Consider the following 20,252-nt stretch of genomic DNA (forward strand, 5'->3'; position numbering starts at 1 on the left):
GTGCTCTTGGACCAGATGAATACGGAAGAGTTTCATCGTGTACAACCGCCAAAGAAATATGGGACAAGCTTCAAGTCACACATGAAGGTACCGATGAGGTAAAGAAATCAAAAATTAGTATTCTAACGCATAGCTATGAAAATTTCAGGATGAAACCAAATGAAGACATCAAAGCTATGACGGATAGATTTTCAACGATTGTCAATGGTCTCAAATCATATGGAGAGATCATCTCAAATGAAAAGCTTGTGAGGAAGTTAGTCTACTCCCTCCCAAAATCATGGCAATCAAAGAAGACGGCAATCATCGAGTCTAAGGACCTATCGTCCTTAACTCTTAAAGAACTTATCGGTTCACTCCTCACTCGTGAGATGATGCTTGAAGATGAGGTGGACCTTGATAAAGTTGAAGAGACACCAAATGAGAAGGAGAAGAAGAAAAACATTGGAGTTGCTCTCAAATCCACAAAAGATGAGAGTGATTCTAATGATGATGATGATGACGAGGAAATGGCATTGTTTTCCAAACGGTTCAGAAAAAATGATGAGACCTTACCAAGGAAGAAAATTCAAACGAAACGAAGGCCTAAAAAATGAACCAAAAGATAAGGACCCAATCATTTGCTATGAACGCAAAAAGCCGGGGCATGTCAAATATGATTGCCCACAATTGAAGAAAAAGGGTCAATCAAAGAATAAGCACAAGGCTCATGTGGCTACATGGAGCGATGAAGAAGGTTCCGATGAAGAGGAACAAGAAGTAGCAAACTTGTGCTTGATGGCATTCGGGGAAGATTCTAAGGTAACCTCTAACTCATCCGATTTTGATGATTTATCTTATGATGAGTTATTTGAGGACTACAAATGGGTTGGCTTCGGATTATGAGAAATTGTTTTTAAAATATAAAAATGATGTTTCAAAATTGAAAAATGAAAACAAACTCATATCCAAAACCAACAACGATCTTGAAAGTAAAATCAAAAATTTGCAAATCAAACTAGAAGAGTTTGAAAAGAAAAATTTAGATTTGCAAAATTTACTTTCAAAGATCAATGATGATCATCAAAAGAAAATTGATGATCTTAAAACTTCTTTTGATAAAGTTGGAACAAAACATTTTGAAAAAGGTGGAAATTCAAAATCCAACTTTGTTAGAAAAAGTTTTAGAAACTACAATCATAGAGGTCCCCAAAGAACCTCTAATGAAAAAATCATTAGAAGTGTGTGGGTTCCTAAAGAACTCATTACTACTAAAGATAAAAATATCCTACACAAATGGATACCTAAGGGGACTAGGATTTTGGAAACTAATGAATATGGACCCAAAAGAATTTGGGTACCAAAAATCAAAAATTAATCTATGTTTGTAGGGAAAGGAGCATTGCTACAAGGCACGGGAAACAAATTCAAACTCATGGTACCTTGATAGTGGATGCTCAAGACACATGACCGGAGACAAAAGCCGGTTCATAGAGCTTAACGTCAAAAATGGAGGAGAAGTGACTTTTGGTGATAATTCAAAATGTCACATTGAAGGTATTGGTACAATAGGTAATACCTCTTCCATACAAATTAAAAATGTTTTATATGTGAATGGATTAAAGCATAATCTATTGAGTATTAGTCAATTATGCGATAAGGGATTCAATGTCTTGTTTGAAATTAATGGTTGTAAAGTTATTGACATTGCATCTAATCGGATTATGCTTGTTGGTCATAGAATAGGAAACATTTACATGGTGCATTTAGATTCTATTGATATGACTAATTTATGCCTAGTTTCTAAGGATAAGCATGATAGTTGGTTATGGCATAGGAGACTAGGTCATGCTAGTATGAGTGTTTTGCAACGGTTAATTCAAGGAGACTTAGTAAGAGGGTTGCCTAAGCTTAAATTTGATAATGATAAAATCTGTGATGCTTGTGCTAAAGGAAAACAAAAACGAGTTTCTTTTAAATCTATTAATGATGTATCAACTAGTAGAGTATTACAATTGATCCATTTAGATCTTTTTGGGCCAACTAGAACTACTAGCTTGGGAGGAAAACAATATGCATTTGTCTTGGTAGATGACTATTCTAGATACACTTGGGTTCTATTCTTAAGTACCAAAGATGAAGCATTAGAAAATTTTATCACATTTTCAAAAATAATCCAAAATGAAAAAGGTTACTCTATCACTAGTGTTAGAAGTGATCATGGAACTGAATTTGAAAATCTTGGATTTATTGAGTTTTGTAATTCTAATGGTATTAGCCACAATTTTTTAGCACCTAGAACCCCTCAACAAAATGGAGTTGTTGAGAGGAAAAATCGAACTTTAGAAGAAATGGCTAGAACCATGCTTTGTGAAAATAATTTGCCAAAATATTTTTGGGCGGAAGCCACAAATACCGCTTGTTATGTTGTAAATCGAGTAATGATTAGGCCAATTTTAAAGAAAACTCCATATGAAATTCTCAAAAATAAAAAGCCTAACATTAGCTATTTTCATCCTTTTGGATGTAAATGTTTTGTTTTAAACAATGGTAAAGAAAATCTTGGTAAATTTGATGCTAAAAGTGATGAAGGAATTTTTCTGGGTTATTCCTTAAATTCTAAAGCTTATCGTGTATTTAATAAAAGAACTTTAGTTGTAGAAGAGTCTATACATGTTGTTTTCGATGATAATCCCCTTCCGAGGAAGGATTCTTCTGTTAATGATGATGTAGGTATTGTAAAAGCAAATGACGTTAGACATGACGTTGGAGAATCATCATCAAAGGAAGAAACAAAAGATGAGGAAACTCATGATCCCCTCGAGAATCCAACCATTGAAGAAAGGGAAGTATCTTTTCCAAGAGAGTACAACTATGTCAAGGATGGTGAAATTATAGGTGATCCATCAAAAGGGGTAACTACTCGATCTTCTCTTAGAAATATCTGTAATTATGTTGCATTTATTTCATGCATAGAGCCTAAGAACATCAAAGAAGCATTAAAAGATGAACATTGGATTATGGCTATGCAAGAAGAATTAAATCAATTTGAGAGAAGTAAAGTATGGATATTAGTTGAAAGGCCTAGTAATAAATCTATTGTAGGTACTAGATGGGTTTTAGAAATAAACTTGATGAAAGTGGTAATATAGTGAGGAACAAGGCTAGACTTGTTGCTCAAGGCTATACTCAAGAAGAAGGCATAGACTATGATGAAACATACGCTCCCGTAGCTAGGATGGAAGCAATTAGAATGTTATTAGCATTTGCATGTTTCAATGAATTTAAATTATATCAAATGGATGTTAAAAGTGCATTTTTAAATGGTTTTATAAAAGAAGAAGTGTACGTGGAACAACCTCCAGGTTTTGAAGATTCAAATTTTCCGGATCATGTTTTAAAATTGACAAAAGCTCTTTATGGTTTAAAACAAGCTCCTAGAGCTTGGTATGAAAGATTGTCAAATTTTTTAATTGAAAAAGATTTTTTAAAAGGAAAGGTTGACACTACATTGTTTTTAAAGAGAAAAGGTAAAGATTTATTAGTAGTTCAAATTTATGTTGATGATAATATTTGGTTCTACTAATGATGTTCTTTGCCAAGAATTTTCTAAGCTAATGCAAAGTGAGTTTGAGATGAGCATGATGGGGGAGCTCTCATTTTTCTTGGGACTCCAAATCAAGCAAAGAAAAGATGGCATCTTCATTAATCAAGCTAAGTACGTCAAAGATATGCTCAAGAAGTTTGGACTGGAAAATGGGAAACCTCATAACACTCCAATGAGCTCTTCAACAAAGCTTGACTTAGATGAAGGAGGTAAATGTGTAGATGTTAAATTATATAGGTCAATGATTGGCTGTTTGCTTTATCTTACTGCAAGTAGACCGGACATTATGTTTAGTGTTTGCTTATGTGCTAGATTTCAATCATGTCCTAAGGAATCACATTTATTAGCTGTTAAGAGAATCTTTAGATACCTTAAGGACACTCCTAGTTTAGGACTTTGGTATCCTAGAGACTCTAGCTTTAGCTTGCATGCCTTTTCTGATGCGGATTATGGAGGATGCAAATTAGATAGGAAAAGCACTTCCGGTACTTGCCAATTCCTTGGAAACATGCTGATTTCTTGGCTTTCAAAGAAACAAAATTGTGTTGCATTATCTACCACTGAAGCCGAATACATTTCAGCTGGTAGTTGTTGTGCACAAGTTTTATGGATGAAACAACAACTTTTTGATTATGGAATTGAAGTATGTACTATTCCTATCAAGTGTGACAATACTAGTGCTATTTGTCTCACTAAAAATCCCATCCAACACTCTAGAACTAAGCACATTGAAATAAGACATCACTTCATTAGAGACCATGTCACTAAGGAAGATGTAGTTCTAGAATTTGTTGATACTTTGCACCAATTAGCGGATATCTTTACAAAACCCTTAGACAAGGAAAGATTTTGGACACTTAGGAGAGAATTAGGTTTGACCAACCTATCTTCACTTAGTGTTTAAAATAATTTTAGCACTTTTAATAAATCTTGAAAAATGCTTATAATAATAATTTTTGATTGCATTCTTGCTATTAGTTAGGGGGAGTTTGTGATTCTTAGTGAAAATTAATTTTATGTTCAAAAATCGATTAAAGATTAATTTAATTGTTTGAACATAATTAATTTTTGATATATGAGTTGCCAATACCACTAGAAAAGATTAATTTAGCATTTTGTGCTTAAAAAATCGGATTTTAGCATTTTGGTGCAGAGGGAATCGATCCCCCCCTGAGGGAACCGATTCCCCCTTTGAAGGGGAACCGATTCCCCCACACAGGGGAATCGATACCCCCCTGGGGTTCTGTTAAAATCGACAGAACACCCCCAAAATCCCAAACCCTCATTTTCCTCTCTCTTCCGCCGTTCTTCACCTTCTACACCCTCAAATCTCCATTTTTGTCTCAAATCGATGATATTAATCGGAATTTACTTCATATATCATCTTCTAAACATGTTGAAATCATTAAAGTCGTGCAAACAACATCTAAATCCCCTCAATCTTCATCTTTCAAGGTAATTTTTCTAAACTCTTTATTTCATTAATTTTGAACATAGGATTAGTTTTAATTAGTTCTAGGTTGAAATAGTGATCGGTAATTGATTATTTAGTGATTAGAAACTAGATGTTACAACTAATTTCATCAAAAACACAAGAATTTTTCAAAATTTTTTTAATTTTCGAAATAAAAAAAATGTTATTTTTCAAATTATTGTGTTTTGATTAAATTATGTTGTTATTATGAAAACTATACATATATTGTTTCTCAAAACCATATTTTTCAAAAGTTTCTCAAAAACTTTGCCCATTAGGATTGATTTAGAGAACCTTGAAATATTGAGGACTCAATTAAGTTTTGGGATTAATTGAGTTGCATACATTTGTTTTAAAATTGCAGGTTATTCTATCTATTCCGATTTCCTTCACCATGTCAAATCCTAAACGTCCTAGGTCTTCATCTAGTCGTTCTAGTCGTCAACCAAATCCACCTCCAAATCCTCCTTCTATTCCAATTTCTAATCTCAATCCCACTGATCCTAACTTGACTATTCAAAATTCGTGTTTTAATCATCCTGGGTCTAGAAATCACCGATTTTGGTATTATCAATATTTCGATTCTTACAAAATCCGGGAAGAACGTATTCCTTCTCGTCAAGCTATGTTAGCTATCGATTTTAAATATCTTCCCATTTTACAAGAATGGAAATTTGATAAACTATTTGATCTTGAACCCATCGTTTACCATCAACTTGTTCGTATATTCTACTCTAATGCCGTATGTGTTAAAAACCAAGCTGAAACCGAAACCATAGGAATTCGTTCCTACCTCCTAGGACAATTCTTATATATTGACCCTGCATATATAGCCAATACATTTGGATTAGATAATGATGGTATTTCGAATGAAAAACAAATTTTAGGTTCTCGTTATAAAAGAAGAGAGATAGTGCGAGTGTCTTAGACCTACATGAGCGTTTTCTTCATCTAATGATTTCTTGGTGGTTTCGACCATCCGGAGGTCGTTATTCTACTCTTAGAGCTTTGGATCTTTGGTGGTTACATTGTTTCGAAAACCGTATTAAAATTAACCTACCTCAGATTATTTTTGCTGAAATTGTTGAAACCGTAAATCTTGTTCCTAACAAGAAACACTGTTCATCTCTAGTTTACGGTTGCTTTTTGAGTAATCTGTTTTCCAAAGCTGGGCTTAGAGTCGGTCTAGATGCCGTTTTTCCTCTTAAGAAACAAATAAATCTTCTTTCCTTAACGAGAGCGGGATGGGTAAAGGACAAAGAAACCGGTGAATGGGTTCGATCTTCTACTCCGGGAGCTAGTTCTTCACAAGCTCCACCCGAAGCTGACGAAGATCCCGAGCTTGAGTAATTAATGCAAGATATCGATGAAACCGAAGATGAGCCTGATCAGCCCGAAGAGCAGCCCGAGGAGCAAGCACAACAAACGCATCAAATGCCTCCATATTTTCAATCCTTTATGGAGACATTCGATTTCCGATACGCTACCATGGACTCGCGCTTTTCCTCTATAGAGTCTCATTTATCCACAATGGGAGCTCAACAATTAGAGATTCTTCGGGAGATGCGTGCAAACAATGAATCAACCAACGCTCGTATCAATGAACTCACACACGAGATGGCCGCTATGCGAGCCCGTTTTCCTCCTACCGATCCGGATGCTTAATTTTATGTTTATCTTTAAAACTTTGAACAAAATGAATATTGTTTCAACATTTTGAATTATTTGATTTTGTGGATTGTTGGATTTTGGATTTATGAATGGTGTGAACTTATATGTTTGGTGTTTTATTCATTTTGCATCATTACATTATCATTAGCAATATGACCAATTTTGCCATATCACATTATTTATGAATATTGATTTATGAAACTAATGGCTAACCTCTCTTTGATTGTGATCTTAGCAGCTTAAGCTTATAATTAATAAATCAATTGGCTAAATGATTTTCAAAACCTTGTTTTACAATGTCTTTTTGATTTAACAAAAAGGGGGAGAAGAATAAGTGTTAAATGTTTTACATGATAAATTGAAGAAGTGTTAAAGTAAGGGGGAGTAATTTCAAAACTTGATTTCAAAAATCTTAAAATTACTAAAATGTTTTGTTATATCAAAAAGGGGGAGATTGTTGAAACATTTTAATATTTCGATATAACAAATTAAGTTAAATGGATTTTAAGATTTTCAAAATGATTTTCTAAGTATACTCGATATAACTATTCGAATATCAAAACATTACTCCAAATATTTCAAAAATCATTCTTGATCCTTACTTAAGTGTAAAATTAAGTTTTAATCATAAAACAATTTCAAAATAATTTTACAAAGTATTTCGAACCAATTCAAAGCCAAAAATTCCAGATTGCTCAGAGGGAACCGATTCCCCCCCATAGGAGGAACCGATTCCCCCTGAATGGTTTGGCTCCGAGATTTCCAGAATGCTCGGAGAGAACCGATTCCCCCCAAGGGGGTACCGATTCCCCCCTGTTCAACGGTCGAAATATTTGAATTTTACACTTAGGGAACCGATTCCCTATGAGAGGGAACCGATTCCCCCCAGGCTCCAAGCTGTTTTATTAAATGTTTTCACACTAAAACGGCTATAATATCTTCTCTAATCATCCCCAACGTTCAGAAGTGATCCAAGGTGTATTTAAGCAAGCTTAGAAGCCATTGATCAAAAACAAGAAACATCAAGCAACTAGAATCAAGAGAGAATCAAAGAGAAAGCATCAAACCTCAAGTTTGAGCATTTCAAGCTTATTTTCATTCAATATTCATTTTGCTTTCAAGAACACTTTTTGTGCTCAATTGTATTCATCTTTGAGTGTTCTTTTCTTTGTTCTAGAATTGTGCAAACATCTTACCTTGTGAGGTTTTCTTGTAAGTTTGCAAATTTGTAATCTTCTCTTTGAGAAAAGAGTGTTCTCAAGAGTTGGGGTATACTCTTGAGGGAATTGTAAGGTTATCTCTTTGGCCTCAAAAGAAAGAACAAATTAGTGAATTTGTTGGAAAATCCTTAGTGTGGATAGCTAAGGTAGTGGACGTAGACTTTGTTTGAGAAAGTCGAACCACTGTAAATCGCTGTGCAATTACTTTCAATTTTCTGCAAAAGCTTCCACAAAATTTTTATTGCCAATTCACCCCCCTCTTGGCCAATTTCGTCATTCGATTAACTCAACACTTCCACATGGAATTAAACCATTAAATTCTAAATGGATTTTTAAAAGAAAAAAGAAAGCAGATGAAACAATTGATAAGTACAAGGCCAAATTGGTTATTAAAGGGTATTGACAAAAGGAAGGTCTTGATTACTTTGATACATATTCACCCGTATAAAGAATAATTTCTATGAGAATGATACTTGCAATTGCCACTTTACGGAATTTAGAAGTACATCAAATGGATGTTAAGACCGCTTTTCTTAATGGAGACCTTGATGAGGAAATTTACATGGAACAACCTGAAGGTTATGTAGCTCCAGGACAAGAAAAGAAAGTATGTAAGTTGGTAAAGTCATTATATGGACTTAAGCAAGCACCAAAGCAATGGCATAAAAAGTTTGATAATTTTATGATATCAAATGGATTTAAAATAAATGAGTGTGACACATGTGTGTATGTCAAAATCACTATTGATGGATATGTAATCCTATGCCTATATGTTGAAGACATACTCATTGTTGGAAGTAACAATGAAATGATAAAGCGTACCAAAAATATGTTAAATTCAAAATTTGACATGAAAGACATGGGACTTGCTGACATGATTTTAGGCATCCAAATCAAAAGGTCATCTGAAGGTCTCATATTAACTCAGTCACACTATGTAGACAAGATTCTTGAAAATTTTGGCAAGGATGATTCTAGTGTAGCCAAAACTCTGATAGATACAAGTCAATATCTATCTAAAAATAAAACTGAAAGTGTTAATCAAGTAGAATATGCAAGTATCATAGGCAGTCTAATGTATCTTATGAGTTGCACTAGACCTGATATTGCTTTCACTGTAAGGAGTTTAAGCAGATTTACAAGCAATCCAGGAGAAAAACACTGGAAAACAATTGTAAGGGTATTGAAATATCTCAGATATACTCGAAACTATGGATTGCATTATTCTATAGATCCTGCTGTGTTAGAAGGATTCTCTGATGCCAGTTGGATATATGATATTTGTTGAAAATATTTTGATGTTTCGATATAACAAACTAAGTATAAATGAATTTTAAGATTTTACAAAGATTTTTATAAATATATTCGATTCAATTGATCGAATATCAAATTATTACTACAAGTCTTTCAAAGATCAATTTCAAACCTTACTAAATGTGTAAACTTGTGTTTTATACTTAATATATTTTTGAATCAATTTTCAAAAAGTATTTTGAACCAAAATCAAGCCTAAAATCAATTTTTCAAAGGAATGCACCGATGCACCAATCCATGCATCGATGCACCAATGAATAAATTGAACATCGAATGCAGTTTATGCATCGATGCACTCTCCATGCATCGATGCACTCAGGTTTTAATGAAAACATCGATTGCATTTTCATCGATGCACACTTAGTGCACCGATGCACTAAGTGTTCCAATGGTCAAAATATTTGAATTTTACACTTGATACACCGATGCACCTTGTGTATGCATCGATGCACTGACGCTCCCAAATGATTTTATTAATTATTTTCACACTTAAACACCTCTATTGACTCCACTAATAATCCCCAACGTTCAGAATCAATTCAAGGAGTATTTAAACAAGCTTAGAAGCCATTGATAAAAAACAAGAAACAATAATCAACTAGAATCAAGAGAGAATCAAGAGAGAAAGCATCAAACCTCAAGTTTGAGCATTTCAAGCCTATTTTTCATTCAATATTCATTTTGCTTTCAAGAACACTACTTGTACTCAATTGTATTCATTTTTTAGTGTTCTTTTCTTTGTTCTAGAATTGTGCAAACAATCTACCTTGTGAGGATTTCCTTGTAAGTTTGCAAATTTGTAATCTTCTCTTTGAGAAAGAGTGTTCTCAAGAATTGGGGTATATTCTTGAGGGAGTTGTAAGGTTATCTTTTTGGCCTCAAAAGAAATAACAAATTAGTGAATTTGTTGGAAAATACTTAGTGTGGATAGCTAAGGTAGTGGATGTAGACTTTGGTTGAGAAAGTTGAACCACTCTAAATCACTTTGCAATTACTTTCAATTTTCTGCAAAAGCTTCCACCAAAATTTTAATTGTCAATTCACCCCCTCTTGGTCGATTCCATCAATTGATTAACTCAATAATTAGTATCATAGCCTCACTCATTTGAAGGTTTAATCGCCTCTTGAGTCGATTCGGGAAGAGTTACATCGATAATCAAGTCATCAATGGCCTCCACTTCAAACTTCAACTCCGGTCTCGATTCGATGCCCGTCAACAAGCCTCATTTCTTCAATGGAGCTAACTATGCCTATTGGAAGAATAAGATGATGTATTTCATTCAAGAAAGTGACATGGGGGCATGGAATATTGTAGAAGACGAATATATCAAGCCTCTCACTCATATAAGATTGTAGAGTGAAGGAGGGACGAGAATGTTCCAGCTCAACTCCAAAGCCATCCATATCATATTTTATGCTCTTGGACCAGATGAATATGGAAGAGTTTCATCTTGTACAACCGCTAAATAAATATGAGATAAACTGCAAGTCACTCATGAAGGCACCGTCGAGGTAAAAGAATCTAAAATTAGTCTTCTAACACATAGCTATGAAAATTTCAGGATGAAACCAAATGAAGACATCAAAGCTATGACAGATAAATTTTCAACGATTGTTAATGGTCTCAAATCATATGGAGAGATCATTCCAAACGAAAAGCTTGTAAGGAAGTTAGTTTACTCACTTCCAAAATCATGGCAATTAAAGAAGACAACAATCATCGAGGCTAAGAACCTAAAGTCCTTAACTCTTGAATAGCTAATAGGTTCCCTCCTCACTCATGAAATGATGCTTGAAGATGAGGTGGAGCTCAATAAGATTGATGAGACACCAAAGGAGAAAGAGAAGAAGAAAAATATTGGAGTTGTTCTCAAATCCACAAAAGATGAGAGTGATTCGGATGAAGATGACGATGATGAGGAAATGACATTGTTTGCCAAACGGTTCAGAAAAATGATGAGGCCTAACCGAGGAAGAAAATTCAAACGAAATGAAGGCTTCAAAAATGAACCAAAAGATAATGACACAATCATTTGCTATGAATGCAAAAAGACGGGGCATGTCAAATATGATTACCCATAATTGAAGAGAAATGGTCAATCAAAGAATAAGCACAAGGCTCATGTGGCTACATGGAGCGATGAAGAAGAACAAGAAGTAGCAAACTTGTTCTTGATGGCATTCGGGGAAGATTCTAAGGTAACCTCTAACTCATTTAATTTAGATGATTTATCTTATGATGAGTTATTAAAGGAATATACTGGGTCGTCTTCAGATTATGAGAAATTGTTTTTAAAATATAAAAATGATATTTCGAAATTAAAAAATAAAAACAATCTCATATCCAATACCAACAATGATCTTGAAAGTAAAATTAGTGTTTTGCAAATCAAACTAGAAGAGTTTGAAAAGAAAAATTTGGATTTGCAAAATTTACTTTCGAAGGTCAATGATGATCATCAAAAGAAAATTGATGATCTTAAAACTTCTTTTGATAAAGTTGGATCAAAACGTTTTGAAAAAGGAGAAAATTCAAAAAACCAACTTTGTTAGAAAAAGTTTTAAAAACTACAATCATAAAGGTCCCCGAAGAACCTCTAATAGAAAAATTGTTAGAAGTATATGGGTTCCTAAAGGACTCATTACTACTAAAGGTAAGGATATCCTACACAAATAGATACCTATGGGGACTAGGATTTTGGAAACTAATGAATATGAACCCAAAAGAATTTGGGTACCAAAAATTAAAAATTAATCTATGTTTGTAGGAAAATGAGCATTACTACAAGGCACGGGAAACAAACTCAAACTCATGGTACCTTGATAGTGGATGCTCAAGACACATGACCGGAGACAAAAGCCGGTTCATAGAGCTCAACGCCAAAAATGGATGAGAGGTGACTTTTGGTGATAACTCAAAAGGTCACATTGAAGGTATAGGCACTATAGGTAATACCTCTTCCATACAAATTAAGAATGTTTTATATGTGAATGGATTAAAGCATAATCTTTTGAGTATTAGTCAATTTTGTGATAAGGGATTCAATGTCATGTTTGAAACTAATGGTTGTAAAGTTATTGACATTGCATCTAATCGGATTATGCTTGTTGGTCATAGAATAGGAAACATTTACATGGTGCATTTAGATTCTATAGATATGACTAATTTATGCCTACTTGCTAAGGATAAGCATGATAGTTGGTTATGACATAGGAGACTAGAACATGCTAGTATGAGTGTTTTACAACAGCTAATTCAAGGAGACTTAGTAAGAGGGTTGCCTAAACTAAAATTTGATATTGATAAAATCTGTGATGCTTGTGCTAAAGGAAAACAAAAGCGAGTTTCTTTTAAATCCATTAATGAAGTATCAACTAGTAGAGTATTATAATTGATCCATATAGATCTTTTTGGGCCAACTAAGACTACTAGCTTGGGTGGAAAACAATATGCATTTGTCTTGGTAGATGACTATTCTAGATATACTTGGGTTCTATTTTTAAGTACTAAAGATGAAGCATTAGAACATTTTATCACATTTTCAAAAATAATCCAAAACGAAAAAGGTTACTCTATCACTAGTGTTAGAAGTGATCATGACATTGAATTTGAAAATCTTGGATTTACTGAGTTTTGCAATTCTAATGGTATTAGCCATAATTTTTCAGCACCTAGAACCCCTCAACAAAATGGAGTGGTTGAGAGGAAAAATCAAACTTTAGAAGAAATGGATAGAACTATGCTTTGTGAAAATAATTTGCCAAAATATTTTTCGACGGAAGACACAAATACCGCTTGTTATGTTGTAAATCGAGTAATGATTAGGACAATTTTAAAGAAAACTACATATGAAATTTTCAAAAATAAAAAGCCTAACATTAGCTATTTTCATCCTTTTGGATGTAAAAGTTTTGTTTTAAACAACGGTAAGGACAATCTTGGCAAATTTGATGCTAAAAGTGATGAAGGAATTTTTCTGGGTTATTCCTTAAATCTAAAGCTTAACGAGTATTTAATAAAAGAACTTTAGTTGTAGAAGAGTCTATACATGTTGTTTTCGATGATAATCCCCTTCCGAGGAAGGATTCTTGTGTGAATAATGATGTAGGTATTATAAATATAAATGATGTTGGACATGACGTTGGAGAGCCATCATCAAAGGAAGAAACAAAAGATGAGGAAACTCAAGATCCTCTCGAGAATCCAACCATTGAAGAAAGGGAAGTCTCTTACCCAAGGGAATACAACTATGTCAAGGATGGTGAAATAATAGGTGATCCATCCAAAGGGGTAACAACTGAATCTTCTCTTAGAAATATCTGTAATTATGTTGCATTTATCTCATGCATAGAGCCTAAAAATATTAAAGAAGCATTAAATGATGAACATTGGATCATGGCTATGCAAGAAGAGTTAAATTAATTTGAGAGAAGTAAAGTATGGACATTAGTTGAAAGGCCTAGTAATAAATCTACTGTAGGTACTAGATGGGTATTTAGGAATAAGCTTGATGAAAGTGGTAATATAGTGAGAAACAAGGCTAGACTTGTTACTCAAGGGTATACTCAAGAAGAGGGCATAGACTATGATGAAACATACGCTCCCATAGCTAAGATGGAAGCTATTAGAATGTTATTAGCATTTGCATGTTTCAATGAATTCAAATGATATCAAATGGATGTTAAAAGTGCATTTTTAAATGGTTTTATAAAAGAAGAAGTGTATGTGGAACAACCTCCTGGTTTTGAAGATTCAAAATTTCCAAATCATGTTCTTAAATTGACAAAAGCTCTTTATGGTTTAAAACAAGCTCCTAGAGCTTGATATGAAAGATTGTCAAAATATTTAATCGAAAAAGGTTTTTCAAAAGGGAAAGTTAACACTACATTGTTTTTAAAGCATAAAGGTAAAGATTTATTAGTAGTTCAAATTTATGTTGATGATATAATATTTGGTTCTACTAATGATGTTCTTTGCCAAGAATTTTCTAAGCTAATGCAAAGAGAATTCGAGATGAGCATGATGCGGGAGCTCTCATTTTTCTTGGGACTCAAAATCAAGCAAAAAAAAGATGGCATCTTTATCAATCAAGCTAAGTACGTCAAAGATATGCTCAAGAAGTTTGGTCTGGAAAATGGGAAACCTCATGACACTCCAATGATCTCATCAACAAAGCTTGACATAGATGAATGAGGTAAATGTGTGGATGTTAAATTATATAGGTAAATGATTGGCTCTTTGCTTTATTTAACTGCAAGTAGACCGGACATTATGTTTAGTGTTTGCTTATGTGCCAGATTTCAATCATGTCCTAAGGAATCACATTTACTAGCTGTTAAGAGAATCTTTAGATACCTTAAGGACACTCCTAGTTTAGGACTTTGGTATCCTAGAGACTCTAGCTTTAGCTTGCATGCCTTCTCTGATGCGGATTATGGTGGATGCAAATTAGATAGGAAAAGCACCTTCGATACTTGCCAATTCCTTGGAAATATGTTGATTTCTTGGTTTTCAAAGAAACAAAATTGTGTGGCATTATCTACCACTGAAGCGAAATACATTTCAGTCGGTAGTTGTTGTACACAAGTTTTATGGATGAAACAACAACTTTTTGATTATGGAATTGAAGTAGGTACCATTCCTATCAAGTGTGACAATACTAGTGCTATTTGTCTCACTAAAAATCCCATCAAACACTCTAGAACTAAGCATATTGAAATTTGACATCACTTCATTAGAGACCATGTCACTAAGGAAGATGTAGTTCTAGAATTTGTTGATATTTTGCACCAATTAGCGAACATTTTACAAAACCTTTAGACAAAGAAAGATTTTGGACACTTAGAAGAGAATTAAGTTTAACTGACCTATCTTCACTTAGTGTTTAAATTAATATTAGCACTTTTAAGAATAAATGAAAAATGCTTATATTAATAATAATTTTTTATTGCATTCTTTGCTTTTAGTTAGGGGGAGTATATGATTTTTAGTGAAAATTGATTATATGTTCAAATGAAGTTCAAGGATAAAATTAATTGATTGAACATGATTAATTTTCGTTATATGAGTTGTCAATACCACTAGAGTAGTTTATTTTTGCATTTTCAGTGTTTAAATACATATTTTTGTCATTTTTGTGCTTAATGCATCGATGCACTGAACAGTGCATCGATGCATCCCTTTGTATGTACATCGATACATCATGAAGATGCATCGATGCACAAAGCCATGCATCGATGCATTCGTCGGGTTTTGGGTTTAAAAGGCTTTTTTTTTTATTTGTTTCAAACCCTAAAACTAAACCCTCTCCTGCCACTCATCTCTCTCCCTCTCTAAATTCTCCTTATGCTCAAAATCACCAAAAAATAGTCAGAATCTTCGAGCTTTTCATCTCTATATCCTGCTAACTTCATTAAATCGTGCAAAACAACTTCTCATTATAATCAATCCGAAATTTTCAAGGTATTTTTCTAAAAACCTCTATTTTATCATATTTTGATTTTAGAACTAGTTTAGATTAGTTCTAGGATGAACATTATATCGGGCATTGATTGTTTGGTAATTATAAACTAGATTTTACATCAAATTTCATCAAAAACACACAATATTTCAAAATTTTATTTGAAATTCGAAACAAAAAATAAAATAAAAATTCGAAAATCTTTTGATTTATTTAGATGTTTTTGACTCAATTATGTTGTTTTTCATGAAAACTATACATATTATGATTTTTCAAAAAATTATTTTCAAATAGTTTTCAAAACCTTGCCTATTAGGATATAGTTTAGAGAACCTTGAATTATTGCGGACTCAATTGAGTTTTGGGAATGATTAAATTGCATACATGTGTTTTTCAAATTACAAGTTACTTTTCTTATTTCGATTCCTTAAACCATATCAAATCCTAAACGCCCTAGGACCTCTTCTAGTCGTTCTATCCAACCTTTTAATCCCTTTCCTCCTCAACCCTCAAATCTTATAGGATCCTATTTTAATATGCATAAAAGTCGTAGAGAAGAATTGTACCATAGGTACATGAATTCTTTCCAATCTTATAGAATCCGGGAAGAACGTATTCCTTCTGTTCAAGCCATGATTGATATTGACTTCGAAAACCTTCCAATTCTCAAAACATGGAAGTTTGATAAAATGTTTTCCCTAAAACCTATCGTCTATCATCAATTAGTCTGCATTTTCCACTCTAATGCGGTATGTATTCAAAACCATACTCAATGTGGAACTATAACAATCAGATTCTACCTTTTAGGACAATATGTTAATATTGACTCCGAGACTATAACTTCACATTTTGGGCTAGATGACGATGGTTTATATAATGAGAAAGAAACTATGGAATATCCCTATATTCCAAATGCTAGTGTTAGTACCCTACTATCTCATCACGATCGTTTTCTTCATTTGATGATTTCTTGGTGGTTTAGACCATCCATAGGTAGGTACTCCACTCTTCGTATTAGGGATTTATGGTGGATGCACTGTATCAAGAATAAGAACAAAATAAATTTGCCACATATTATATTTAGTGAGCTAGTGGATACCATAAACATTATTCCTTCAAAACATGTCGAAACATTAGTTTATGGATGTCTTCTTAGTAACCTTTTTATCAAACTTGGTCTTAACGTCTCTCTTGACAATCCCATTCCTCTTCAAAACCAAATCAATCTCATCTCGTTGAAGAAAGCTGATTGGAAACAGGACGAGGAAAATGGTCAATGGGTCTTTCGACCCTCTAAGCAAACTCAGGGAGCAAGTTCTTCACGAGCACCTTCAGCTCCTAGCTCTTCTCGTGCTCCTCCTCCTCCTCCGGCACCGGCTACAGATGATGATCCCGAGCTTCAAGGATTATTTCAAGACATTAACAATCCCGACAATGCACCGGCACCACAAGAGGATCAAGTGTCTCCATATTTTCGTTCATTTTTGGAGATATTTGATCTACGGTTTACTTCCATCGAATCCCATTTGATTGCTAACAACGAAGCGGTGAATCATCGCTTAGACACTTTTGGAAGCTCAACAAATGGAGTTTCAATGGAATATGCTTGCACGTATGGATGATCTCTCTCTTGAGATGCAAACACGATTTCCTCCTCATCCCGATCCTCCGATGGAGTAGATTTTTCCTTGTTATGCTTTCTTGGATTTAAAACTTGGATTGATTTTGATGTTTATGGTTTGTTTATTTTGGATGATTGAATGTTTGGATTAATGATTTGGTTGTTTTGTCTATAAGAACTTAATACATATATGTTTAGTTTGGTTAGAATTTTCTTATTTTTGCATCTTTAGACGTATATGACCAATTTACCATTTCACATTCGATATGAATATTGATTATGAAACTAATGGCTAATATCTCTCTTGATTGTGATCTTAGCAGCTTAATATTATTATTAAATAAATTGGCTAAATTTTTTTAGAGTCTTTTTTTGATTTAACAAAAAGGGTGAGAAGGTGTATCATAGTAAGGGGAGTAAGTAATTTTCAACTTTTCAAATTGATTTCAAAAATAAATTTTTAAAACAAATCTTAAAATTACTCAAGTGTTTTGTTATATCCAAAAGGGGGAGATTGTTGAAAATATTTTGATGTTTCGATATAACAAACTAAGTATAAATGAATTTTAAGATTTTACAAAGATTTTTATAAGTATATTCGATTCAATTGATCGAATATCAAATTATTACTCCAAGTCTTTCAAAAATCAATTTCAAACCTTACTAAATGTGTAAACTTGTGTTTTATACTTAATATATTTTTTAAACAATTTTCACAAAGTATTTTGAACCAAAATCAAGCCTAAAATCAATTTTTCAAAGGAATGTACCAATGCACCAATCCATGCATCGATGCACCAATGAATAAATTGAACATCGAATGCAATTTATGCATCGATGCACTCTCCATACATCGATGCACTCAGGTTTTAATGAAAACATCGATTGCATTTTATGCATCGATGCACACTTAGTGCACTGATGCACTAAGTGTTCCAACGGTTAAAATATTTGAATTTTAAACTTGATGCACAATGCACCTTGTGTATGCATCGATGCACTGACGCTCCCAACTGATTTTATTAATTGTTTTCACACTTAAACGACTCTATTGACTCCACTAATCATCCCAACGTTCAGAATCAATTGAAGGAGTATTTAAACAAGCTTAGAAGCCATGATCAAAAACAAGAAACATCAATCAACTAGAATCAAGAGAGAATCAAAGAGAAATCATCAAACCTCAAGTTTGAGCATTTGAAGCCTATTTTTCATTCAATATTCATTTTTCTTTCAAGAACACTACTTGTACTCAATTGTATTCATTTTTTAGTGTTCTTTTCTTTGTTCTAGAATTGTGCAAACAATCTACCTTGTGATGATTTCCTTGTAAGTTTTCAAATTTGTAATCTTCTCTTTGAGAAAGAGTGTTCTCAAGAATTGGGGTATATTCTTGAGGGAGTTGTAAGGCTATCTCTTTGGCCTCAAAAGAAAGAACAAATTAGTGAATTTGTTAGAAAATTCTTAGTGTGGATAGCTAAGGTAGTGTATGTAGACTTTGGTTGAGAAAGTTGAACCACTCTAAATCGATGTGCAATTACTTTCAATTTTCTGTAAAAGCTTCCACCAAAATTTTAATTGCCAATTCACCCCCTCTTGTCCGATTCCATCAATCGATTAACTCAACAATATTCAAGATACCAAAGGCACATGTGGTTATATTTTCACATTGGGAGGAGGAGTTGTGTCATGGAAATCCTCAAGACAAACAATTATAAACAGATCCACGACGGAATCTGAGTTTGTAGCCTTGGACAAAACTGAAGAAAAGGAAGAATGATTACGAAATTTTTTGGAGGATATTCTTGAATGGCCAAAGCCTGTAATATATTGTGATAACCAAGCAACAATTGGTAGAGCAAAAAATGTAATGTATAATGGTAAGTCGAGACACATGCGACGACGACACAATACCATTAGACAATTAATCTCAACTAGAGTTATTTCTATTGATTTTGTAAGATCAAAAGATAACATTGTGGATCCGCTAACCAAAGGGTTGAATCAAGATCAAGTTGATAAAACATCAAGAGGAATGGGACTAAAGTCCATGAATTGTTAAGACTCTATATGAAGGAAAACCCAACCTAGTTGACTGGAGATACCAAGATCTAGGTTCAATGAGACAACCTACTTGCATAGACCTTGTGAGGTCACTGTGGGGGGTTTTATCCCCAAGCCCATTCCTATAATGAAAACAGTGACTAAAATGTGGATAAGGTTAAGCAATGCTTTTAATGACCAATATGTGTTTCGTTGAACCGAACAACATAAGAGACTATTGGGGCATAGTTCTCTAAGCTCTTACAGAACCAGAAGATGTCCACGGCTATATGGACATAACCATGAGAACCAAACTCTTGTCAGTAAGATATTTGTGTAAGGTATGTCATCGCTTACACAAACGACAAGACAGTTTAAGGACATCACGTCTACTGGACAGCCAGTAAGGTAAACATATTTTCACAAGGGAATGATCAAAAGGGGACGCCTACCTATCATATGCAAATATCGAATGTAGAATCTATCACCACATCGAATCAATGTTTTAAACAATCAAATTCATTCATGTGGGGGATTGTTGGAAAAATATGAATGAATTGATTTATTCAATCATGACTATTCATGAAAAATAATTAAGTCTTTTCATGAAAAATAATTATTTCATTTCACCCCAAAAGTCATGTCTTTCCATGTTAACCTTTTGATCAAAAGGTTATAATTTTTAATCAAATGGTTAAGTCATTTCATTTAAAGGTCTTAACCTTTCAATACAAATTCATCTCCCTATATAAAGGCTAAGTTGTGACACATCTCAACACACAACTTTTTACTATTTTCTTTCAAATACTTTCCTTTCAATTATTCGATTCTTCCAAAGTCATTTTCCGGTGATAGATAAAAA

The 20,252-nt window shown here is 33.5% G+C and overlaps 1 long non-coding RNA gene across 1 annotated transcript; it reads left to right on the forward strand.

The window, feature by feature from the left end:
* Window positions 1-9,013: 9,013 nt before the first annotated feature.
* On the forward strand, window positions 9,014-18,998 carry LOC120154588. The gene is made up of 3 exons (XR_005518889.1): window positions 9,014-9,234; window positions 10,639-10,641; window positions 18,985-18,998. It is a non-coding gene; the product is annotated as an uncharacterized LOC120154588 (long non-coding RNA).
* Window positions 18,999-20,252: the final 1,254 nt, after the last annotated feature.

This window comes from Hibiscus syriacus, unplaced genomic scaffold, assembly GCF_006381635.1.
Source record: "Hibiscus syriacus cultivar Baekdansim isolate YM2019G1 unplaced genomic scaffold, ASM638163v2 tig00111132_pilon, whole genome shotgun sequence".
Classification (NCBI taxonomy): domain Eukaryota; kingdom Viridiplantae; phylum Streptophyta; class Magnoliopsida; order Malvales; family Malvaceae; genus Hibiscus; species Hibiscus syriacus.